This window comes from Megascapheus bottae, chromosome 13 (assembly GCF_031878675.1).
Source record: "Megascapheus bottae isolate mThoBot1 chromosome 13, mThoBot2.hap1, whole genome shotgun sequence".
Classification (NCBI taxonomy): Eukaryota; Metazoa; Chordata; class Mammalia; order Rodentia; family Geomyidae; genus Megascapheus; species Megascapheus bottae.
Window position 1 is genome coordinate 23,160,231 of NC_143521.1, and position 27,468 is coordinate 23,187,698.

Below are 27,468 nucleotides of genomic sequence, written 5' to 3' on the forward strand. Positions count from 1 at the left end.
GTGAGATACTGTACCAATATGAGATAACCAAGGGACAGCAAAAGAGATGAGATAACATAGTACATTAAGGACAACAATCACTCATTATATGGCTTATGTTTCTATATCCTAGAGATCCTTTCATTTAGCGTCATCCTATATGTCCTTATGTATCTAGGTTTTGCTCTATTGCAAATCTCTGCTAGGAGAGCCCAAGGTGTCTACTGATTATGACAAATGAGGGAAACCATTGAGCCTAAGTTCCTTTGAGTCTGGCTTACTTCACTTAATAGGATCTTTTCTAAGTCTTTCCATTTTCTAACAAATGGGGGCAATGTCATTCTTTCTGAAAGCAGCATAGAATTCCATTGTGTACAAATACCACATCTTGTTGATCCACTCATCAACTGAGGGACATCTGGGTTGGATCCTTATCTTTGCTATGGTAAATAGTGCTGCAATGAACATTGTTGTGCTAATCAATTTAGCATGTCCTTGTTTCTGGATGATTGGGTAAATGCCAAGTAGTGGAATTGCTGGGTCATAGGGGAGCTCTGTATTTAGTCTTTTGAGGAACTGCCATACTGCTTTCCATAGTGGTTGAATGAGTTTGCACTCCCACCAGCAGTGTAGTAGTGATCCCTCCTGGCCACATCCCCTCCAGCATCTGTTGTTACTAGTTTTCCTGTTCCTGGCCCTTTTAACTGGAGTGAGGTGGAATCTTAAGAGTTGTTTTGATTTGCATTTCTTTTATGACCCAATATGTGGAGCATTTCTTCATGTGTCTATAAGCCATTTTTGTTTCTTCTTCAGAGAAGACTCTCTTTAAGTCTTTGGCCCATCTTTTAATGGGATGGTTGTTTCTTAGGAGATTAGTTTTGGAGTGATTCAATTTTTTTAGCTGTTGATATATTTTAGATATGAGGCCTTTCTCTGTTGTATGGTTGGTGAAGATCTTCTCCCACTCTGTAGGCTTCCTAATTAATTTACTAGCTATGTCTTTTGCCATACAAAAGCTCTGTAGTTTAATGTAGTCCCACTTATCCAGCCTTTCTCTGATTTGTTGTGATTCTTGGTCCTTATTAAGAAAGTTTCGACCTGTGCCAAAGAGGCCTAGTGTATCTCCTATTCCTTCTTGTAAAGTTTTCAGTTTGTCAGCTTTTACCTTGAGGTCTTTGATCCATTTGGAATTACAGAAAATGGGTAAGGTTCACATACATGCTATGAATACAAGACAGTATTCCCATTGGTAGGAACTGAATTCTTGAAACTTTAGTACTGAAAAGCATTCTAATATTTTTAATAAGATAAGCTTTTCATAGCAGATTATTTTGGATACCTGTTTATAGATCTCATTTTAAAAATGCTTCAGAAGTCCCTATTACAGAATAGAAGCTAATCCATGTTGGGAAAACTAATCTTCTGTAGACTCAAGCAGACTTGGACCTTGCTCCATATCATGGCTTCTTATTTTACAAGAATTATGCACTAGAAAGGGGTAATAACATTCAAGAAGTAATATACTCATACCTTACAAATGTAACTGTAACCCCTCTTTACATTACCCTGACAATAAAATACAATTTATGAAAAAAGGAATTACGTACTAAAAGTACAATGTCAGAAGGAATCAAAACCACATCCTTTCCTGTAGAAAATTCTGCTTGGACATATTGAAATATGTGGCCTATTTCTTTTTACTAGTTCAGGTTCTAAATCTTATTAAGTAGTACACAATCTAGCAATTAAGAGCCAACAGAGAATGGAAACTGGGTGAGACATGAGATCTGCATTTACTTAACAGCAAGTGACTTTTTGTGACTAAGAAGTTCAACTAATGATTATTCTTTCTTCCTGTCTAATTGGTATGAATTATAAGACAATGAGGTAGAAGAGTTAATAAATAATAGAAATTTGAAAACCCTTTCTTGTCACACAAATGAAGAATCATCTAAAGTGCATATTTTCATTTATCTTTTAAAGAATCTAAGAAATAATAAATTAACTTCACATGTCTGTAGGTTTTTGTTTTTGTTTTTGTGGATCATGGGCCTTGAGCTCTGGGTCTGGGCACTGGCCTCAAGCTCTACAGTGCAAGGCTACTGCCCTACCCCTTGGCCTAGGTATTGTCCCTGAGCTCATCAGCACAAAGCTACCACCCTACCACTGAACCACAGCCCCACTATTTGTTTTCTAGTGATTAATTAGAGATAAGAGTCTCACGATCTTTAGTGCCTGAACTAGCTTTGATCCTTGATCCTCAGATCTCAGCCTCCTGATTAGCTAGGATTACAGGTGTGAGGCACCATGTCATGTATCTGTCTGTAACATTTTGCAATAGAGTAGGTTGGAATTTCTTAGACATTGACAACTTTGCTTAGATAAGTATCATTTGCCAAAACAAATACTTCATAAGCCTGTTAACATTATTAGATCTGTGTCAATAAAACTTATATGCACACATCAATTGTGAATATGTGCTTAGTTAGTTGCATGAAAATAGAAAAAAATTAAAATACTATTTAATGAAATCATAAGAAATAAACAGGACAAATGGTAGAGAAAAAGTTATTAACAGAGGCCTGAAAACAAGTTTTATTAATATTTTTTCTAGAATTCTATTTTTTCTTATTAGGGGTCTTTTTCTTTTTGAGAATATGCTGCAGTGTTCTTTAGATTTCTAATCCATCGCTGAAGTTGGATGACAACACATTTTCAGATCCTGGCACCCCAATACCCTGCTGTCAGGATAGCAAACGATGCCACTTTTCAACAAGCAGCCATCCAGTGAGAGGATTAGAGGCATGAATTTTCACTGACAAAATATGGGTTTGAAGTTAACATGACACTTTTTCAGTCGGTCTGTTCTTAGAACATGAGTGCTAACAAGATTAGAGGTGCCATAGCTTCTTCTATTTGCCATTGGAAGTGGAGATCAGCATTTTCCTGGATCAGCTTGGCTTAAAGACTTTCTGGAACAGCAAAATGTGAATATGCTCATTCTGTATTTGTTTTCAGAGCATATCAACTTGTCTCTCCTCTCTGAAGAAGAATTGATTAATTTTTGGTAGGAAGAGGCATATGAGAAGGTATATTCTATGCCTGATTAATTCTTTTTCTAATTTGTTTAAATTGGGTCTGTTGTAACATTTGACTGCTCATTGTACTATTATACAGGGAGTTTAAGCCTAATGTTATTGTCTGATTATAAACAGCCTGATAGCTTTCTCATGCTTTGCAATGGGTTTATGTCAAATGTTTCTTTGGATTTTGATGAAATGCAATATTTATATGCACCCATGGTACTTAACAAATCACTTAATATTTTTGTCATTGTTGACAGAAGGGATATCTGTTGTTCCTGAAAGCCATGTCAATATGTGTGTCTAGGACCTGTATAGGCCAAGATGAAAAGCAAGAAGTGAGAGAGAGCACAGGAAACATTAGAAATTAAACATTAGCATTTTGCTTGCAGATTGGAGAGTCAGGAATCATGTGTAAATCCTCGTTGGAGGTACTTTACTATTGAAGCATGATCCATATCCCTTCATTTTTGCATCTCTGTATCCAAAGGGTGGAGAGAAGCTTGACTGTGTCTCAGTCCACTAGAACACTTCATAATTCTTTCTTAGAGAAAGGATATAGGTGCAGTATACAATCTGAGTCACTGAAACTTTGGGCATGTTTTACCTTCCTCTTCTGTTGACAGACTATCAAATTTAGGTTTTGCCATGGGACTGAAAATATAAACATTCATTTACGAACCTAGAATCACACAAAAGAAATTCCAAACACTTCTCTTTTTTTCTTAGGAAATCTCACGCTTTACAAGATGTGTGTTAGCCTGTGTTTAGTTTGTGTATGACTCCTATAGGTACATGTGGTGGAATCTTTATCACCAATTCAATGGTATTATGGTGGTGGAACTTTCAGGAAGTAAAGTGTATTGGAATAGTGATTAGGTACTGAAACATCACCCTTTGAAGGGACATACATGGTTCTTTGTAGGGATGGGTCAATGCCTAAGACAATAAGTTATTATGAAAAGTCCAAACCTTCCCTCTGGCTTCCCATCTTAATGTGCAAAGTTTACCACATGCTGTCAGAAGCACTGTGGCCCTCACCATAGATAATCTGGCTCACGGGTGTGAGACTTTGGGCATTTATAATTGTGAACTAAATAAATCTTGTATGTGATATGCAGCATTGGGTATTTTGTGATAGTGCTTAGTTTGAATTCTGTTGACAGAGTTTCCTAAACATCCATGTCTTAAAGTCTTTGTCTCAAGAGGGTACAGCTGAGAGCTACCCTAGAGTTGCAGGTTTAAGGCATAAAGGAATACAGCAGGCCTGAGGTGGGGATTATGAGAACTGGACCAATAAATATTTCTTCCCATTGCCACTCAACCATACCCTCACCTGAAGCTCATAGCTTTGGGAAGCTAAGTGTTAGAAACTTCCAGTAATATTAACTTAAGCTGTTATTTCTCTTTACAATTGATCATCTCATGAATGTCATGTAGCAACAAGAAAATGATTGATTATATACATGTATAATATATATCAACAGAAAATGTGCTAGTAATTAAGCTTTAATAATAAATTCAGAAATTTTAGAAATTATTTAAGTGTAGATTTCCCAAATGAAATCCAACTTGCCTTCAGAGAGCTTCTTTCTTTTGTTTTGGTAAACTCTTTATATAATTCTCTCTCTCTCTCTCTCTCTCTCTCTCTCTCTCTCTCTCTCTCTCTCTCTCTCTCTCTGTGTATATATATGTATACATATATATATTCTATATATAATTAGAGGTAGCTTGGGCCGGGAGTTTGGCCTAGTGGTTAAAGTGCTTGCCTAGCATGCATGAAGACCCAGGTTCAATTCCTTGGTACCACATACATAGAAAAAAGCCAGAAGTGGTGCTGAGGCTCAAGTGGTAGAGCTCTAGCCTTGAGAAAATCCAAGGACAGTGGTCAGGCCCTGAGAGCTCAAGCCCAGAACTGGCAAAAAAAAAATAATAATTAGAGGTAGCTGGCTGGGAATCTGGAAGCCTTAAGAAAGTTAGTCAATAATTCTCCTAGAGCTTATAAGAAAGTTTGGATAATTATCCAGCCCTACATCATTTCAAGTTCATATCTGTTTGTTGCTGATAAGACATTGATGACTTTCATAAAATTCAAGTCCTTTTATGACTTTATAAAATAACGTGATTAAACCTAGTATTGAATGCTTACAATCGCAGCTGCTCAGGACCTAGAGGCAAGAGACAAGTTCTAGGATAGCTCTCACAAAGATAGCAAGAACATAACTCAAAAACTAAATAAAAACCAAAGGACTGGGGGTATGTCTCAAGTGGTATAATACTTGTCTGGCAAACTTGAAGCCATTGGTTTGAACCTAGTAACACACACACACACGCACACACACACACACACACACACACACATATACACACATTGCAGATTTTTTTGTTTCTAGTGTGAAAATGATATTCTAACAAATATTTACCTTTAAACCTATTTCATTGAATTACTATGTGTACCCCTCTTTCCATGTACATATTAACAGACCAAATGTAGTACAAAAGAAAACTCCAGAGTCATTAATAGTTTTGTAAAGACAATGAATTAATATAGTAACTTGTTTGTATAAGTGATAGAAAACCCAAAGATCCAATATGGATGAATAGCTGCATGATTAGAGAAAGCCTGATGTGCCTACGAACTGGGAAAACCAAAGGAAACTGGACCTACAAGAATTCAAGAATCTCTTGCCAGTAACTCCAGTGCTTTGTCTTATTGACAGAGACTCTGTGAAAGGTGTGTCAAATTTTGACATACATACCTTTGAGAAGGAGCTACCACAGCTCTAACTCCAATAGCCAATGACTAGCCAAACCCAAATAATCTAGAGATTGGAGCTGGAGTTGGTTCTGTTCTGGATAGTCATTGTGAATGATACCTGCAGAAAGGAAGGTTTATTTTCATCCTCTTAATTCCCAAGCTCTGGCTAATGGCTAGAAAACAGTAAAATAATAAGGTAGCAGCACATACTTTCCAGAATTCTACATGTAGATTCTGTGGTGTGTGTGTGTGTGTGTGTAAAGAAAGAGAGATACAAATACAGACATATAGATACATACATAGATAACAATTTCCAAGGAGAAACAAAGTTCTCTCTTCTCTACTTTTAATCAGAAGCTGGTGTGTCATCTAATTAACTGAATAAAATTTCTAAGTACGGTACTCTTATTGACTGAGTTCAGGTTTTAGTTATACTTAGTTCCTCCATAGTGTACATTAAATAAATCTTTTTCTTATTTTTCTAATTTGTTCTATGTCATTATTATAATTCCTATTTTATTTTATTTTTTGCCTTCCTTACCAGGATCAAAGCTATGTGAACTAATAAAGTAGTTTATCTGACTTGGGTTTAGCAGTCTACCCTTAGCTCAAAGCAATAAGTCTTACATACAGTTGATTTTAAACAGGTAATACTTATAATACTTGAAACACATTTTAAAAATTCTCTCACACAATCACTCAGTATTTTACACATAGATTATGGTTATTTGCCATATATTCAGAGGCACATAAATCCAATAAAAAGTCTTCAAGGTTGTGGTACTGTGGCTCAAGGGGTAGGTTGATAATCTTGAGGTGAAGAGCTCAGGAACAACATCCAGACTAAGAGTTCAAGCCCCATGATGAACAATCACCACACAACACACACACACACACACAAACACACACACACACACACTCACTCTTCAGAAAAATTTTAATGATTACACAATGTTATCAAAACTACACTAAACAAAAAATTTTTATGGTCATTTAAACTTGTAAAAATGAGGGCAGAGATACAACTTGAGAAAAAAATCATCTAGGAATCACAGAATATGCTCTTACTAGATTATTTTTTTTAAAGAATGAAGAGGTATCTTTTAATACCCTGGAAATGAAATTAATTACATCATAATTTCTTTACATTGAAACACAAATTGGTGGACAAAAATGACAACTCCACAAATCATACAATGATAATAATAGAATCTGAAAAGATACTTAATAAAGTTAGTTAATTATAGGAACTAATAATGATTTTAAAGGGTATCAATGTATGGTAATTAATACACCTTCTATCTGGTAAATATCATGTAACCCTTTTATTAATTACAATAAAAATATTTTTAAAAAATAATGATTTTAACAATGAGTGTGGACTTGAAGTAGCAGAGAGATGACAGTTTCAATAGTTTTACATTTAAAATATTGAATCCCCTGACATAAACTCTATCTTGTAGATTAATGTTTAGTCTGTATTTCTCAAAGTTTTCTACCCAGAAGTTCTTGGTACATTTCTATCTCTTAACTTCAGTCACTTTTACTGAACTCAAGATGCAGTAAAACTAATAAGCTAAATCTATGTCTTGACTGTTTTGATTAAAGAAAACAGAATTCATACCCCCAGAAATATTGCACAATCTTATCATTTGCATTCTATTCCTTTTTCCATATAATTTTACTGTAATTAATAGAAGGGTTACATTATATTCACCAGATAGAAGGCACATTCCTTCGCAAACATGGATATCCTTTATCATGTCTTGGTCCCCATTTCCCTCCACCCATCCCCACCCCTCATCTTGTTTTTTCCCCCTTCCCTATCCAATTTCAAATAACCAAATATGCATGTATACAATATATCAGATAACAAGGTGAAATGCTATAACCATATGAGATAACCAAGGGACAGCAAAAGAGATGAGAGATAACAATACATTAAAGACAGCAATCACTCATTATATGGAGGTCCTGTGAATCCATCTGGACTTGGGCTTTTCTTGGATGGAAAGTCTCTGTTTGCCATTTCTATTTTAGAGCTTGAAATAGGCCTGTTAAGTTTGATTAGGTCTTCTTGGTTCAGTGTGGGTATGTTAATATTGGCTAAAAATTCATCCATTTCTTCTAGTTTCTCAAATTTGTTGGCTTAAAGGTTGTGTTATTACCATTCACATCTGTGATTTAATTTATTTGGTGAGCTCCCTACTTTTTCTTGGTAAAATTTGTTAATGGTCTGTCAATTTTGTTAATTTTCTCAAAGAACCAACTCTTGGTTTTGTTGATACATTCTGTAGTTTTATTGGACTCCAATTCATTTAATTCTGCTTTGATTTTAATAATTTGCTTCCTTGTGCTGGGATTAGGGTTAGTTTGTTGCTCTTCTTCCAAGAGCTTAAGGTGGAATATTAAATTGTTGGTTTGTTATTTTTCCAATTTGTTAATGTAAGCACTCAGAGCTGTAAATTTTCCTCTGCATACTGTCTTGGCTGTGTCCCAAACAAGCTGGTATTTTGTGTGCTTCTTTTTGTTAAATTTCATAAACTGTTGGATTTCTGTTCGGATCTCCTTGGTGATTTAAAAATGTGTTGTTCAATCTCCATGAGTTACAGGGTTTTTGTTGGTTGAGATTGGTGTTCAGTTCTTATTTGATGCCCTTGTGGTCTGAGAGAATGCAGGGAATAATTTCAGTGTTTCTGAATCTGCACAGGTTTGCTTTATGCCCTAAAATGTGGTTTATGGAAAATGTTCTATGTGCTGCTGAAAAAAAAATGTATATTTTGATGTTGTTGGGTGAAATTATCTGCAGATGTCTGATAGATCTAGTTGTTCCATTCTGAGGTTTCTCTGTTGAATTTTTGCCTGGTTGATCTGCCCATAGGTGAGAGTAGTGTGTTAAGGCCACCAACAATCACTGTGTTTCAATCTATGTGTGGTTTTAGTGAAAGTTTGCTTCACTAAGTTCGGTGCTCTGGGATTAGATTTGTAGATATTTAGGATGGCTATGTCTTCCTGGAGGAGAGATCCCTTTATTAGTATATAATAAGCTTGCTTGTATTTTCTCACTAATTTTAGTTTGAAGTCTATTGCATCTGATATGAGAATGGCAACTCCAGCTTGTTCATGAAGGCTGTTACCTTGATAAACTTTATTCCAACCTCTCACTTTCAAAAAATGTTTGATTTTAGGGGGCAAAATGTATCTCTGTAAGACAGCAGAATGATGGGTCTTGGTTTTTTAATCCAACTAGGCAGTCTATGCTGTTTAATTGGAGAGTCCTTTGATATTGAGAGTCAGGATTAAAAATATTTACTAACTCCTGCCCTTTTAAAAAGCTTTCACTAGGTCCTATCGCTTGATAATTCTTGTGGTAGTTAGCTGGTCTGATTTTTAGGTGCCATTTCTTTGTCAGTATCATGTTTGTGTTGGTTTTCAATTTGTAGAACATCTTTGAGAATTTTCTGCAATGCTGGTTTGGTTGCTACATAATGTTGCAATTTTTCCCTGTATTGGAAGGTTTTTATTGTTCCCTCAGTTATGAATGAGAGCTTAGCTGGGTAGAGAATTCTTGGTTGGTAATTATTTGTCTTCAGGGTATGGCATATATCCTTCCAAACTCTTTCTGCTTGCATGGTCTCTGCTGAGAAATCTGGGGTTATTTTGATTGGTTTTCATTTGTAAGTGATTATTCTCTTCTCCCTGGCTGGTTTTAGAATACCTTTTGTGGTCTCTATTGGTCCCGTTCGGATTATAATGTGGAGGTACAATGTCCTGGTCAGGTCTGTTTGGGGTTCTAAAAGCTTCTTGTATCTGGATGGGCCTGCCCTTCTGGATATGTGGTAAGTTTTCTGAGATGATTCCCTAAGTGTATTTCCAATACCGTTGACCTCTTTTTCCAGGCCTTCTTCAATAAAAGTTAGCCTTAAATTAGGCTTCCTAATTGTATTTTGGGCCTCCTGAAGCGTTCTCTCATATTTCCTAGATTTGATTTGACTCATTTTCTGTTCTTTCTCTATAAAAACTAGATTATCTTCAACCCCGGAGATTCTTTTTTCTGCATTGCCTAACCTGATATCATTATGTTCTACTTTGTTCTTCATCTCCCTCCTCCTTTGAATTGCTCATTTTTGATGTGTTGCATTTCTTGTTTAAGATCGCATATGGACTTCCTTAAGTCCTTGATTTCCATTTGAGTGGTTTGCTCAGAAGCTTTACTCTCATGGACATTTGTTGGAGTTCGGTCAGCTTTTTGTTTGTGGATTCTATGAACTTGACCATTTTTGTTTGCCTAGCTTCCTCATGCTCATATAAATGATTTGTAATGACCTCCTTTATGGCTTCCTCATGCTCATGTATCACCTTCTTTATGGTTTCATCTCATTTAGATATGGCTTCCTCACATATTTCTTTCTGTATGTTTTCAAATTTTCATTAATCATGTTTATCAATTGCATTTGTATAGTATTTATAGGACTCTCCTGTAGTTTAGCCATTGACTGCTCAATTGCCTGTTTTTATTGGGTGGGAGATACTATTCCTTGATTTGCCATTTTTCTTTAGTTTGTTGTTATGCCCATTTGTAAATAGGATCAAGATTAATACTGCACAAGATTATATTTCTTAAGATATAACCAACCTACAAAACTTTCTTAATAAGGACCAAGAATCACAACAAATCAGAGAAAGGCTGGATAAGTGGGACTGCATTAAACTGGAGAGCTTCTGTATGGCAAAAGACATTGCTAGTAAATTAATGAGAAAGCCTACAGAATGGGAGAAGATCTTCACCAACCATACAACAGAGAAAGGCCTCATATCTAAAATATATCAACAGCTAAAAAAATTGAATCACTCCAAAACTAATCTCCAAAGAAACAACCATCCCATTAAAAGATGGGCCAAAGACTTAAAGAGAGTCTTCTCTGAAGAAGAAACAAAAATGGCTTATAGACACATGAAGAAATGCTCCACATATCTGGTTATAAAAAGAAATGCAAATCAAAACAACTCTTAAGATTCCACCTCACTCCAGTTAGAAGGGCCAGGAACAGGAAAACTAGTAACAACAGATGCTGGAGGGGATGTGGCCAGGAGGGATCACTACTACACTGCTGGTGGGAGTGCAAACTCATTCAATCACTATGGAAAGCAGTATGGCAGTTCATCAAAAGACTAACATAGAGCTCCCCTATGACCCAGCAATTTCACTACTTGGCATTTACCCAATCATCCAGAAACAAGGACATGCTAAATTGACTAGCACAACAATGTTCATTGCAGCACTATTTACCATAGCAAAGATATGGATCCAACCCAGATGTCCCTCAGTTGATGAGTGGATCAACAAGATGTGGTATTTGTACACAATGGAATTCTATGCTGCTGTCAGAAAGAATGACATTGCCCCATTTGTTAGAAAATGGAAGGACAGAAAAAGTCACATTAAGTAAGCCAGACTCAAAGGAACATAGGCTCAATGGTTTCCCTCATTTGTCATAATCAGTAGAAACCTTGGGCTCTCCTAGCAGAGATTTGCAATAGAGCAAAACCTAGATACATAAGGACATATAGGATGACGCTAAATGAAAGGACCTCTAGGATATAGAAACATAAGCCATATAATGAGTGACTGTTGTCCTTAATGTACTATGTTATCTCTCATCTCTTTTGCTGTCCCTTGGTTATCTCATATTGGTACAGTATCTCACTTTGTTACCTGATATATCGGATATATTGTATTTGGTTATTTGAAATAGGATAGGGAAGGGGGGAAAACAAGACAAAGGATGGGGTGGGGGGAGGGAAATGGGGATCAAGACATGGGAAAGGGTATCAATGTATGTGAATTAATGTATCTTCTAGCTGGCAAATATCATGTAACCCTTCTATTAATTACAATAAAAAATATATGAAAAAAAAAAAGGAGAGCAGCGGAAGATGGCTGCGGTTCAGGGTGAGACGTACTGAGCTCCTGCCAAGATTCATGTACTGGCAGTGTAGGAGACAGTCCTCTATCAGAAATTGATCCTAAGTAAGCTTTAGGACCACAGAGAACTCAGGCAGAGAGGAAAAAAGGCAGTATACCGGCTTGCCCGAGCCCAGAGCCAACACCTGGCCATGCACGGAGCTGCCAGCTTCACGGAACTGGGGAATCCAGCAATTTGTGAGTACCTCCGAGGAGAAGTTTCCACTTCTGCTTGTGGAATGGCATTGGGAGGGAGCCCCTCCAACTCCAGCTCAGAGCAGCGCCATCTTGACTGCTGGCAGAGACCAGGCCAAAGCAATTGGAGCCTGAGAGGTGCTGCTGACAGCGCCAGCTTTCTAACTGGCAAAGGATTTCCCAGAGATCCCTTAGCCAGAAATCTGCCCCAGCACTGCTTAAGTCTGTCCCCTGTGCCCACCACAGACCTAGTAAACAAAGCTGCCTGCAGATCTTTCAGCTTTGTTTTACCAAACACGCAATCTTATCTGAAAAACTGCAAAGCAAATTACAAGAGAGAAAGATTTTGTGAAGTGTTTAGATCCAGAATTTAGTGGAGACACAAGTTTCCTATCCTGCCCCCCCACAAAAAAAAAACTGAAGAATTTTCTTTTTTTTTCCTTCTACCCCATTTCATTTGCATTTTTAGATGTTCTTATTTTTCTCTTTGCCATTTAACCTACACCTTTTTTCTAATGTTATGATTCATTCCTTTCTTTTTCTTTTTCTCTCTTTTTTTCCTCTTTTCCCACAACCCTGCTGTCACTGTGGTCGTTCCTAGAAACACAGTGACAGCTCTGGGTACAGTCTGAATAAAAACGATATCCATATTGATACAGTCACCTGCTTTTTAAACTCCTGGTTCTCAACCATAGTATCTCTTGGGTAAGAACTCAGAACAGTGAGGAATTTCCCCTGACCTTTTTTTTTTTTTTTAATTTTTTCATTTGTTTTTGTTTTATGTGTGTGTGTGTGTTCTGTTTTCTTTTGTTGCTGTTTTGTTTCTTTTTTTCTTTTCTTTTTTCTTTTTAAAATTTGTATCATTGAAATCTCCTATATCTACCTCCCTCTTTTCTCTGTATATTCTTTTTATTACTCTTCTTATTTTGGTAAGTTTTATCTAAGTTCATCTAAACTTTCTACACAAATACTATACCTTTCTATCACCTTAGGTCAGTTATCTTTACACGATACCTTTTCTTCATTACTAAAATATTCTTACACTCCTGTATTATTCTTTTCCTACCTCCCTTGTCATCTTTCATATTATTTTTCTAACTCTGGTCCTCTGTTCATCCTTCAACTCTTATAACGCATGGATCTACATTTGATGGTTATTGAGCAATGCTGTGCATCTAGGTGTTCAATTATACACTTGGTGCAGACTTAAATACAATAGAAATTGGACTGAGGTCCTTATTGTTTTGGTCATAAATTGGTCATCTGTGATTGTATTGGATTTGTATGTAAGTGTACAAAAAGAAAGAAAGAGTGATATTAACAATCTAAAAGAGCGAACATCTATTGTCAGCCAATTAAAAAGGTCTAGGTTGGTTATATCTGAAAAATTATAATCTTGTTTGTATTAATCTTGCTCCCATCTTCAAATGGGCAGAACAAGAAACTCAAGAAAAATGTCAAATCAAAGAATAGCATCTCCTACCCAACACAAACAGGCAATGGAACAGTCAGTGGTAAATCTAGAGGAACGCCTTCCAAGTGCTCTACAAATACAATTGATAAACAACATTAATGAAAAATGTGAAAACATAAAGAAAGAGATAAGGGAGGAAGCCACAGCTAAACAAGAGGAAACCATAAATAAGGTGATATGTGAAAAAGGGGAAACCATAAAGGAGGCCATAATAAAGGTTTTTCAAAGAAAAATGGATGAATTCATAGAATCCAAAAACAAAAAGATGACTGAACTGCAACAAATGTCCAAAGAGAATAAAGCTGCTGAACTAACCACTCAAATAGAAATCAAGGAGCTAAAGAAATCCATACATGATCTAAAACAAGAGATGCAAGGCATCAAAAATGAGCAATTAGAAGCAAGGGAGATGAAGAATAAAGTAGATAGCTTTGATAGCAAGTTAGACAATGCAGAAGAGGGAATTTGTGGGGTTGAAGATAATTTAGTTGTTATAGAAAAAGAACAGAAAATGAGTCAATTCAAGTATAGGAAATATGAGAAAACGCTTCAGGAGGTCCAAGGTACAATTAGAAAGCCTAATTTAAGGCTAATTGGTATTGAGGAGGGTCTGGAGAAAGAGGTCAATGATATTGGAAATATACTTCAGGGAATCATCTCAGAGAATTTCCCAAATATCCAGAAGGGCAGGCCCATCCAGATACAAGAAGCTTTTAGAACCCCAAACAGACCTGATCAGAAAAGGACATCCTAACGTCACATTATAATCCTAACTGGATCTATAGAGGCCAAAGATAGGATCCTAAAAGCAGCCAGAGAGAAGAGAACAATCACCTATAAAGGCAAACCAATCAGAATTACCTCACATTTCTCACCAGAGACCATGCAAGCAAGAAAGATTGGAAGGATATACATCATGCCCTGAAGTCAAATAACTACCAACCAAGAATACTGTACCCAGCTAAGCTCTCATTCATAACTGAGGGAACAATAAAAACCTTCAATTCCAGGGAAAAGCTGCAACATTATGTAGCAACAAAACCAACATTACAGAAAATTCTCAAAGATGTTCTACACATAGAAAACCAACACAAATGTAATACAGAGAAAGACATGGCACCCAAAACTCATAACATCTAAGTACCAAAAAAACTATCAAGACACAGACCCTAATGAAAACTTGTAAAAATGGCAGGAACTAATAAATATTTCTCAATCCTAACTCTCAATATCAATGGACTTAACTCTCCAATTAAACGACATAGATTATCTACTTGGATCAAAAAGCAAGATCCATCGTTCTGCTGTCTTCAAGAGACAAACCTTACCCAAAGAAACAAATATTTTTTGAAAGTGAGAGGTTCGAACAAACTCTATCAAGCTAATGGCCCCCATAAACAGGCTGGAGTTGCCATCCTCATATCAGATAAAATAGACTTCAAACTAAAATTAGTGAGAAAAGACAAACAAGGTTACTACATACTACGAAAGGGATCTTTCCTCCAGGAGGACATAACCATCCAAAATATCTACACATCCCAGAGTTCTGAACTTCACCAAGCAAATTTTACTTTCACTGAAACCATACATAAATTGAAACACAGTGATTGTTGGTGACTTTAACACATCACTGTCACCTTTGGACAGATCAACAAGGCAAAAACTCAAGAGAGAAACCTTAGAATTGAACAACTATATAGACCAACTAGATCTAACAGACATCTGCAGATTATTCTACTCAGCAACAACACAATATACAATTTTTTTCAGCAGCACATGGAACATTCTATAAAATAGACCATATTTTAGGCCATAAAACAAACCTGGACAGATTCAGAAACACTGAAATTATTCCCTGCACTCTCTCAGACGACAAGGGCATCAAATTGGAACTGAACACCCATCTCCACCAACAAAAATCCTGTAACTCATGGAGATTGAACAACACATTGTTGAATCACCATCGGGTAATTGAAGAGATCAGAACAGAAATCCAACAGTTTATGAAATTTTAAAAAAAGGAGCACACAAAATACCAGCTCCTTTGGGACACGGCAAAGGCAGTACTCAGAGGAAAATTTTTAGCTCTGAGTGCCTACAATAAGAAACTAGAAAAATCGCAAACCAACAATTTAATGTGTCACCTTAAGCTCCTGGAAAAAGAGCAACAAACCAACCCTAATCCCACTAGAAGGAAGCAAATTATTAAAATCAAAGCAGAATTACATGAATTGGAATCCAAAAAAACTATAGAAAGAATCAACAAAACAAGGAGTTGGTTCTTTGAAAGAATTAACAAAATTGACAAACCCTTAGCAAATCTTACCAAAAAAAGAAGAGAGCATACCGAAATAAACAAAATCACAGATGAAAGTGGTAATATCATGACAGAAATTACCAAGATCAAGAGTATCATGAGGGAATACTTCTCAAACCTTTACGCCAAATAATTTGAGAATCTAGAAGAAATGGATGAATTCCTAGCCAATATTAACATACCCACACTGAACCAAGAAGAACTAACCCAACTCAACAGTCCTATTTCAAGCACTGAAAATAGAAATGGCAATAAGAGACATCACATCTAAGAAAAGCCCAGGGTCAGATGGATTCACAGCTGAATTCTGTAAGGTCTTCAAAGCAGAGCTCACACCAATACTCCTCAAGCTCTTCAACGAAATTGAAAATGAAGGCTCTTTACCAAACTCATTCTATGAAGTCAGTAAAACCCTGACCCCAAACCAGACAGAGATTCATCAAAGAAAGAGAACTATAAACCTATGTCTTTGATGAACATCGATGCAAAACTTCTCAACAAAATATTGGCCAACCATCTACAACAATTCATCAAAAAAATTATACACTATGATCAACAGGACTCATCACAGGGAGGCAAAGCTGGTTCAACATATGCAAATCAATTAATATAATTCAACACATCAACAGGAGCAAGGACAAAAATCATATGATTGTCTCAATAGATGCGGAAAATCATTTGACGCGATCCAACACCCCTTTATGCTTAAAGCTCTGGAGAAACTAGGAATCCATGGAACATTCCTCAATATAATAAAGGTGTGTATGACAAACCCACACCTAGTATTATATTTAATGGTAAACAGCTAAAGCCATTCCTGCTAAAATCAGGAATGAGACAAGGATGTCCACTCTCTTCACTTCTCTTTAACATAGTATTAGAATTCCTAACCAGTGCCATAAGGCAAGAAGCAAGCATAAAGGGGATCCAAATAGGGATCCCTCTTTGCAGATGACATGATTCTGTATTTAAAGAATCCTATAGACGCTACTCCCAAGCTCCTTGAGCTGATTCAAAACTTTGGAAGGGTAGCAGGGTATAAAATTAACCCTCAAAATCAACTGCCTTCCTCTGTGCCAACAGTCAGAGGAACGAGGCAACAATCAGGAAAGCAACTCCTTTTGCAATAGCCTCAAACAAAATAAAGTACCTAGGAATTACCTTAACTAAGAATGTAAAGGACCTTTTTGATGAAAACTATAACACCCTGAAAAAGGAAATTAAAGCAGAACAGAGGAAATGGAGAAACCTCCCATGCTCCTGGATTGGAAGAATCAATATCATGAAAATGACAATCTTCCCAAGGGCTGTCTACAAATTCAATGCAATCCCATCAATATCCCAATGTCATTCTTTAAAGAAATAGAAGAGGCAATCCACAATTTCATATGGAATAATAAAGGACCCTGTATAGCAAAAACACTTCTCAGCAGAAAGAACAGCACAGGAGGAATTTCAATACCAAACTATAGACTCTATACGGAGCTATAATGATCAAAACAGCTTGGTACTGGCACAAGAACAGGCCTGAAGACCAATGGAATAGAACTGAGGTCCTAGATATTAAACCACAGACCTATGGCCACCTAATCTTTGACAAAGGAGCCAAAAAAATAGAATGGAAGAAAGACAGCCTCTTCAACAAGTGCTACTGGCAGAACTGGTTAAGCACCTGCAGAAAATTAAAATTGGATCCTTCTTTGTCATCCTGCACTAGAATTAACTCCAAATGGATTAAAGACTTAAAGACCTTGTGGTAAAAGCTGACGCACTGAAAACTTTACAAGAATGAATAGGAGATACACTAGGCCTCCTTGGCACAGTTCAAAACTTTCTCAATAAGGTCCAAGAATCACAACAAATCAGAGGAAGGCTGGATAAGTGGGACTGCATTAAACTGCAGAGTTTTGTATGGCAAAGGACATAGCTAGTAATTTAATTAGGAAGCCTACAGAGTGGGAGAAGACCTTCATCAACCATAGAATGGACAAAGGCCTCATATCTAAAATATATCAATAGCTAAAAAAATTGAATCACTCCAAAACTAATCTCCAAAGTAACAACCATCCCATTAAAAGATGGGCCAAAGACTTAAAGAGAGTCTTCTCTGAAGAAGAAGCAAAAATGACCTATAGACACATGAAAAAATGCTCCACATCTCGGGTCATAAAAGAAATGCAAATCAAAACAACTCTAAGATTCCACCTCACTCCAGTTAGAATGGCCAGGATAAAGAAAACTAATAAGAATGGATGCTGGAGGGTATGTGGCCAGGAGGGATCACTACTACACTGTTGGTAGGAGTGCAGACTCATTCAACCACTATGGAAAGCAGTATGGCAGTTCTTCAAAAGACTAAACATAGAGCTTCCCTATGACCCAGCAATTTCACTACTTGGCATTTACACAATCATCCAGAAACAAGGACATAGTAAATCCACCAACACAACAATGTTCATTGCAGCAAAGATATGGAACCAACCTAGATGTCCCTCAGTTGATGAATGGATCAACAAGATGTGGTATTTGCACACGATGGAATTCTATGTTGCTGTCAGAAAGAATGACATTGCCCCATTTGTTAGGAAATGGAAAGACTTAGAAAAAATCATATTAAGTGAAGTAAGCCAGACTCAAAGGAACTTAGGCTCAATGGTTTCCCTCATTTGTCATAATCAGTAGAAACCTTGGGCTCTCCTAGCAGAGATTTGCAATAGAGCAAAACCTTGATTCAAAAGGCCATATAGTATGACGCTAAATGAAAAGATCTGTAGGATACAGAAACATAAGCCATCTAATGAGTGACTGTTGTCCTTAATGTACTATATTATCTCTCATCTCTTTTGCTGTCCATTGGTTATCTCATATTGTTACAGTATCTGCCTTATTACCTGATTTATCAGATATATTTGTATTTGGTTATTTCAAGTTGGATAGGGAAGGGGGAAAACAAGTTGGGGGCATGGAGGGGAGGGTAATGGGGACCAAGACTTGTGAAAGTTTATCAATGTATTTGAATTAATGCACCTTATATCTGGCAAATATCATGTAAACCTTTTATTAATTACAATAAAAAATATCAAAAAAAGGTAAAGCCAACCTAGAGCTCTTTATCTAGCCAGACAATAGATGTTCACAATTTAAATTGGTATTATCACTCTCTCTCTTTTTGTGCACTTACAGACAAATCTAATAGCACCACTCGTCACCATTTTATGACCAACATCCTCCCCAATCCATTCTCTATTTTATTTACTGGACCTACCGTAGAATTGAAAATAGTATTGCTCAACAACTATCAACTGTAGATCCAGGCATTCTAAAATTTGAAGGATGAACAGAGGACCACAGCTTGAAAAATATATGAAAGAGAAGAGGGAAGGTAAGAAAAGAGTAATGTAGGAGTGTAAGATTAATATAGTAATGATGGAAAGGGATATTGTAAGGATAACTGACCTAAGGTGATAGAAAAGTAAAATAGTTGATTACAAAATTTAGAAAAATATAAGATAATACTTATGAAAATAAGAGTAATAAGAAGAATATAAAACGAGGAAGGTATATCTAGACGAGACCAGTGATAAAAATTTTTAAAAAGTAAAAATAAAGAAAACAACAAAAAAAGGAAAACAAGAAAAAAGGAGCAAGGGAGATCCCACACAACTGTGAGTTCTTAGACAAGAAAAATTAGGGTTAAGAACCAACAGATTAAATAGCAGGTGACTGTAGCAATAAAAATATCATTTGTATCCTGTCTGTACCCAGTGTTGTCACAGAAGGAAAGCGGGAAATAAAATGGAAAGAATCATAACATTAAAAAAAAGAATGGAGGTAAAATGATAAAAAAAAAAAAGGAACACAAAAGCAAATGAAAAAAGGTAGAAAAAAAGGGGGTATTCTTCAGTTTGCTTTTTTGGGGGTGGGAATGGGGTATGAAACTTGTATCTTCAATAAATTTGGGATGCAAACACTTCAGAAAGTCATTTTCTCCTGTGATTTGGCGTTGTGATTTTTCTGATCAGTTTTCCTGATTGGGCAGAAAAAAAAAGCTGGTGGAGCTTTGTTTACCAGGAGTGAAGCCCCTCCCAGGAGGAGGAACTTCCGCTAGCACCTGGAGTGGACCGTCAGGCTAAGCTGCCTCTGGGAAAACCTTTGCCCTTTTGAATGATTGCGCTGCCAGCACCACTTCTCAGGCTCTAGTTGGTTTGGCAGGGTCTTTGTCAGCAGTCAAGATGGTGCTGCTGTTGCCTGGTGGGGGAGGGGATTCCATCCCAATGCCATGGCGCAATGCGGTTCAGTGAGCAGAAGTGGAAGCATCCATGGAGGTACTCTCAAATTGCTGGATTTTCTGGTTTGGTGAAGCTGGCAGGTCCACACCCTGGCCAGGTGATGGCTCTGGGCTCGCACAGGCTCTGTCTGACTCTGTCCGGAGCTGGCAGGTCTGTGCTGCTGAGAAGCGCTGTCTGCTGAGGTGCTGGAGGGAGGGTTTTCTGTTACTAGATTATAATGGGGAAAAATGTTTGGAAACTTTACCACAGAGGAAGATCTAGGCAAGTTAATAAAGCTTCTTGTCAACCTGAGGAAAAAAAAATCACCAAAAAAGGGCTTCTAAAATTATAATTTGATGAGTTACTTGCTGAGAATCTGAGTTCAATATAATCAATTTAAAACTGTAATAGATTACCACTATTAACTATTTAGAATGAACTATATGTGTATGGTTAAGCCGAGCAATCAACAGATATTTGTTACAGATCCTGTTGTTTGTTAACACAGGCCCAAGTAATAGTACTAGGGCAAAAAAATGACCTGTAATTGTAGTCAGTGGAAAGTTGAATTCTAAGAGTTCCAACAAACTTGCTGGAAATCAAGAACTTCTTTAATAGATAAATGAATCACTAAAAATAGCGTAGAATTTTCTGAAAACGTATTAGCACTTTCAGGCCACTATGATAGAGGGCTAAGCTGCTCACCTTCAATGAATCTAGTAGTACAGTAAAGTGGCCTGTTTTATAAAATATACCTGTGGCCAGGTTTTCCTTTGTTCAAACAAATATTCCAACTATGTAATGGTAATATTCTTGCTCCAATATAGTCTATTTCTTCTAAAAAAAAAAAAGACAGCTTTTCTGAAGAACTCACATATTGGTCTCTGAAAGATGAAAGGGAAACCATTTTTAAAGACATTACAGCAATAAATATAATCTAACACCACAGAGTCAAACACATAATGATACAGATTACTACATATATAAAATTCTGTGAGGCTTCAGCTGTTTTATTTTCCTACTTGTTAAATTTGCTAAATGCTATCTTCTTGCAGTGTTATTGTGAGTTTTAGATAAAAAACTGTAGCAGTGGCTAATACCAGGTAAATATTTCTCAAATGCAAACTATGTTCAGAAAATTTTATGCAAGTTGGAAATTTTGAATTTAAAAACTTGGTTTAATTTTAAGCCAGTTTTTACATGATTTGCTAAGAGATCACTGATTGCTCAGCAATGAAAAAATATATGCTGAAATATAAAGGGGACTTGATTAGCTATTGCTTATTAATGAGCTTCTTTATACCCTACTAAAATATTTTAAAAATATATAGATACAAAACATGATAAAAATATCAGCCTTAGAATCTTATTCTTCACTATTATATGGAAAGAATATATTGTGTTTTATCATAAATTAAAAGGAGAAAGAACAAGCTTCAACTTCTCCCAAGTTAGTCATGACAGTCTAACAGTCTTCCTTTAAATAAAAGGTTAATTTCTAGTGGATATTATTTATGCTTAATAAATTGTTTTCTTAGTATTTTTCCTATGCAGAGGGCAGAGGGGTGTGTGTGTGTGTGTGTGTGTGTGTGTGTGTGTGTGTGTACCCTAATGCTTGAATTCAGGGCCTAGGCACATTCACTGAGATTTGTTTTTTTGGTTTTTTTTTGTTTGTTTTTTTTGCTACAAGTTAGTGCTTTTACTCTACTACTTGAACCTTACCAACACTTCTGACTTTTGCATAGTTTATTAGAGAGAACAGTTTGTAAACTCTAAGTACAATTAGATATTATGACTGAAATTGATAATTTCAATAAGAACCATGCTTTCCAAGTCAATTTTGTACTCTCCTCTCATATTTCCAGAGTGAGAAACAGTAGAAAAGCAATCTAATTACTATTATAATTACCATCATTCTGTAAATAGTTTGTGTCAGTGTTATAAGAAAACACCAGGCTCTGCACAGCTACAATTAATTAAATTTGTAACCTTATACATAAGCTTCATATAAAATGTTCATACACAGATCTGGGTAAATCTGATGGAAAATTTTAGCATGATTTTAACCATTACTATATCTGTGTCAAACTGTTGGCTCAGCAAGGATGGTAAGAATGGGAAATGATTGCCTATATAAATGGTGATTCATTTTTTTTATTAGGCTATAGGTATGATGAATTAAAATAAAATAACTTAATAATTATTAGCATATCCTCAGAAAATTCTTCATTATTCAGTAGAAAATGTTATCTCTTCTTGTTCCATTTGATGATATATTGAATCTTTCTCTCTGCTGCAGTAATAGAGTTTGAACTTACTGCTTTTGCTTCTTTTCTTGGTTAGTGTTCTCTCATTTGAAGCATATCAGTGTATTTCCAGTTGACCTGTTTTTAATTTTTGTTTTACAGAGACTCACAGATTTTTCTTATAGGGTTAGCTTTGACCTCTGGATTTCAGTGTATCAAAAAGCTAGGGGTACAGGTGTAACATATAATTGACAATGCTTAAATATTGGTGACAAATTTGGTGTTTCTTTAATGTACAGACCACTTGAATCCATGATAAGTGTACAATAAATATTTGTTACCTACTAACATTCAGAACATAACACTTTATATTTTATTGGGTTTTATTCTAACATTGAACAGTTCCATGTATTAGAATCTATCATGAGATGAAAGGCTTTACTTTCTTTTTTAATTTTAATATATAGAGGGGTTATAGTTAAATTTGCCAGATAGAAGGTACATTATTTCTCACATATTGATACCCCTTCTCATGTTTTTGTCCCCATTTCCCTCCTCCCACACTCTCCTCTCATTTATCCCCTACTGTTTCAAATAAACATATATATATAATATAATATACCAGGTAGCAAAGTCAGATACTGTAACAATATGAAATAACCAAGGGACAACAAAAGAGATGAAAAATAACATAGTACATTAAGAACAACAGTCACTCATAATTAAGATCTTGTTTCCATGTCCTGAAAGTCCGTTAATTTGGTTTTATCCTATATGGCCTTATGTATCTAGAGTATGCGCTACTGTAATCTTCTGTGAGGAGAGTCCTCAGTTTGTACTAATGATTACAAATGAGGGAAACCACTGAGCCTATGTTCCTTTGGATCTGGCTTACTTCACTTAATATGATTTTTTTCCAAGTCTTTCCATTTCATTACTAATGGGATGATGTCGTTCTTTCTGATGGCAGCATAGAATTCCATTTTGCATAAATACCACATCTTGTTGATCTAATCATCTACCAAGGGGCATCTGGATTGGTTCCATATCTTTGCTATGGTAAATACTGCTGCAATAAACATCATTATGCAAGTGGCTTTAATGTGTCCTTGTTTCTGGATGATTGGGTAAATGCTAAGTAGTGGAATTGCTGGGTCTTAGGGAAGCTCTATGTTTAGTCTTTTGAGAAACTGCCATACAGCTTTTCATAGTGATTGAATGAGTTGACACTCCCACCAACAGTGTAGTAGTGATCCCTCCTGGCCACATCCCCTCCAGCATCTGTTGTTATTAGATTTCTTGATCATGGCCATTCTAAATGGAATGAGGTGGAATCTCAAGAGTTGTTTTGATTTGCATTTCTTTTATGGCCAAAGATGTCAAGCATTCTTCATATGTCTATAGGCCATTTGTGTTTCTTTTTCAGAGCAGATTCTCTTTAAGTCATTGGCCCATCTTTTCATTGGCTGGTTGTTACTTTGGAGATTAGTTTTAGAGTGATTCAATTTCTTGAGCTGTTGATATATTTTAGATATGAAGCCTTTGACTTTTGTATAGTTAGTGAAGATCTCCCACTCTGTGGGCTTTCTATTTAACTTGCTAGCAGTGGAAAGACTTTTCTTTTGCTAGTCATCTAGGCCTGCCCTGAAAGCTAAGTCTCAAACCGGTAGAGATATAAGATATCCACATTCTAGTTCTTATTCCTCCTCTTCTGATTCATGTTACTTTTTTGACAGAAGGGTCACATAAAAACTTATTTCAAAGAAGCCAGGAGTGAAAATAAGACTTATTAGCTAGCTGCATTTAGTATTCATTGGCCAAATATTTGAGTAGAACAATAACTTGGAGATATATTAAGGAGATAATAAGGTGATTTATTATCTATTTGAACACCTTGCTCTAAATATACAGCATATTTCAAGTATCCTAGATTTTTATTCTCTGGTGAGTGGAAATGTTGAACCATTACCTTTTGTCATATTAGAAATTAGAGTTTCTACTGTAAGAGTAGCTTAATATATTTAATATTATATTTTTCCATCACTGAGTCACTTTAACTGCTATATTTATTTTTATTTCTTCTTCACTTTTATATTTCAGCCAGTTTTCCCCCGTCAATGGATTGAATTTAATGTTTTATCACAAATATTTCATGAGGGATGGGAGTTTGGCCTAGTGGTAGAGAGCTAGCCTAGCATGCACAAAGACCCAGGTTCAATTCCTCAGTACTACATACATAGAAAAAAGCTAGAAGTGGTGCTGTGGCTCAAGGGTTGAGCTCTAGCCTTGAGAGAAGTCGAAGGACAGTGCTCAGGCTATGAGTTCAAGCCCCACAACTAGCAAAAAAAATTAAAAAATATTCAGGAGATTCTGTGCATATTTTGAAAGCCGTAAAACATCAAATGAGTTCCATCCCAAAATAAAAATAATGGCTGTTAATAAAAATGATGAAGTATATGATATCCTTGGGGATTGCTTCAGATGTGGTTATTTGTCACTTACATGGGCAAATTACATTATATTCAAACAAATGTATCCATTGGCAATTTCTTCCTTGTGGGAATATCACTGATGAAACTTTCATGAATGGAAATAGCTATGATCATGCTAGTTGATACGATCTTACCAGAATTCACTTCTCTACAACCTCTATTGCTGAATGCATTCAGACCATATATGTATTCTAAATCATCACAACATCCTTAATTTAATTAATCCTTATCAAGTAAAATGAATTCCAGAGGTACAAATTGGTTTCAAATTTTCCAATCAAAAAGGGTAATGATATCTACAAAATGAAGGACAAAAATTATCATCGTTAAAATCAAAACAGAATGGAATTTTATAAAATTCGGTATTTTTTATGATTACAAAAGTAGGTTAAGGGGCTGGGAGTTTGGCCTAGTGGTAGAGTGCTAGCCTAGCATGCACAAAGACCCAGGTTCAATTCCTTGGTACCACATACATAGCAAAAAGCCAGAAGTGATGCTGTGGCTCAAGTGGTAGAGCCCTAGTCTTGAGAAAATCCAGGGACCGTGCTCAGGCCCTGAGCCCAATTACACTAATTAGTGTAGAAAGAACATACCTTGACCAAACAGGTCATCTGTAGCACACCAAGTATAAACATTATACTGAATGAAATTACCGAAAAAGTTCATTAATACCTTCTTTCTTTAAACTTTCATTTTACTGCAAAGGTTATACAGTTACATAGGTAAGGTAATGAGCACAATTTTCATCCAACATTATTATCCCCTCCCTCATTTTTCTCCCATTTCCTTTCCTCCATTGACTCTACCCTTGCCCTAAGTTGTAAAGTTTATTTCCAAAAAAAATCTCCCTAGTAATGCTGGTGTATTGGCTCATGCTTTGTCCTTTATCTCACAATTTCATTGTCCCTCTTCCCTTTGCCAAATCAGATAAAGGTATATACAGGACACAGAGTACCAAGATCAAATCTGACATAACAGAGGATAAATCAAAGGAGAGGCAGTTAAGGAGGGGAGGCAAAAACAAAAGAAAAACAGAAATGTCTTCACACGGTACAAAAACAAAAACACAGCAGAAAACTCTTCTTGTTTCTATGTGTTAGAGTTCATTTTCTAGAACTATCCTAGGTATTTCCTAATTATTATCCATACAGGAAACCTTAGAGTGAGGCTTACTTCATTTAATATGATTATTTAATATTTCACCCCATCTTTTCATTTCCTTAAGAATGGGATAATGTCATTCTTTCTGATGGAAGTACAGAATTTCATTTTGGGTACCACTTAAACACTTACACAGTGTTTAGATCAGCTTGAGATGCCTACTAAACTCCTGCCAGGAAAAAAAGGTCATAAAAAGAATACCATTATTTCCTAATCAGACATATGAATCTGTTTCTGTAGCAGTAAAAATGTCATCATCTCAACTAAATTTGGGGAGGCATCAATTTCACTATTCCAGGTGACAAAAACATCTATGAATTACCCAAAGAATGTTATTTTTATTCTGTAAAAGCACAGAAATAATGATTATCAAAATCCTTTAGTGTAAAAAGTTACACATTTTCATGACAAAATTTCTGTCAGCAGAAATATTTGCAAATTTATCAGATGCTCCTAATTCATATTTTCTTGTTACCATTCATTTAAGAAAAATAAACATTTTGAACATTAACTTTATATAGTGATTTTATATTCCTATAATGTTGTTCTCTTAAAATCCATATTTTTATCTTCTCAAAAAGTTATATAAATAATATTTGAATATTAAAAAGTGTTCTTGATTTATAAGATATACTTTGCACTAGTAAGTTATGTCACAATTTATCATTTTAAATAACAAATTCTATACATTGCTACTATGGTCCAGAGATTACTAAATTATTTTTGATGAATTACATTCCAATTATAATATCAAATAATATCAACCACTTATATTTTTCTGTCTGCTTACGTTATTTTCAACTTCAGGTTTAACTTGTTGATTTGATTCTGTCCCATGTGCTATGGATAAGGAAATTGTCTAAATAATTACTAGAGGAAACAATGTTCACATGAATTTTCATGAACTTTTACAGTTTTATTTTATAGTAGACATAGTTATATAATTGTGATACAATTTCATATGATAGAATACTAATTTGCTATAACTTCCTAATGTTGAAATCCCAAATGGATATTTCCACAGACCACTGCAGTTATTTCTCCCTGTATTTTGGTCTATGTTATATCACTTGTATGTGCATTGGAAGCTAACAACTTGTACAAAAGAGAAAGTGAAGGTTCCCTTATATGCTTTTACCAAAGTCCTAAGAAAGCAACAAAAAAATGAAAATCTTGGATGTCAATTTTATTTTTGATCCTTAACATATGACTGCAATATATAATTATCTTTTTACTCCAATAGGAAGTTGCTTATATGAGAGGTTGTTTGGTTAGACAGATTGAAATTTCACATATACTCACCCATACTTGTATGCTATAAAAATTCCAAATTCTGTCAACAGTAGCCCGGTGTCTTCATATTATTTTCCAAGACCAATGGTCTGTTATTGTGGAGGGGATGACTCCAGTCTCTGATAGGCTTTGACATGTGACAGACGTTTCTTCACTTAGCTGTGAAAACTAACCTTTGATAGGACATCTAATGCTCTTTCTGGTTTTGTCTCTAATATCTATAAATTGGATCTTCAT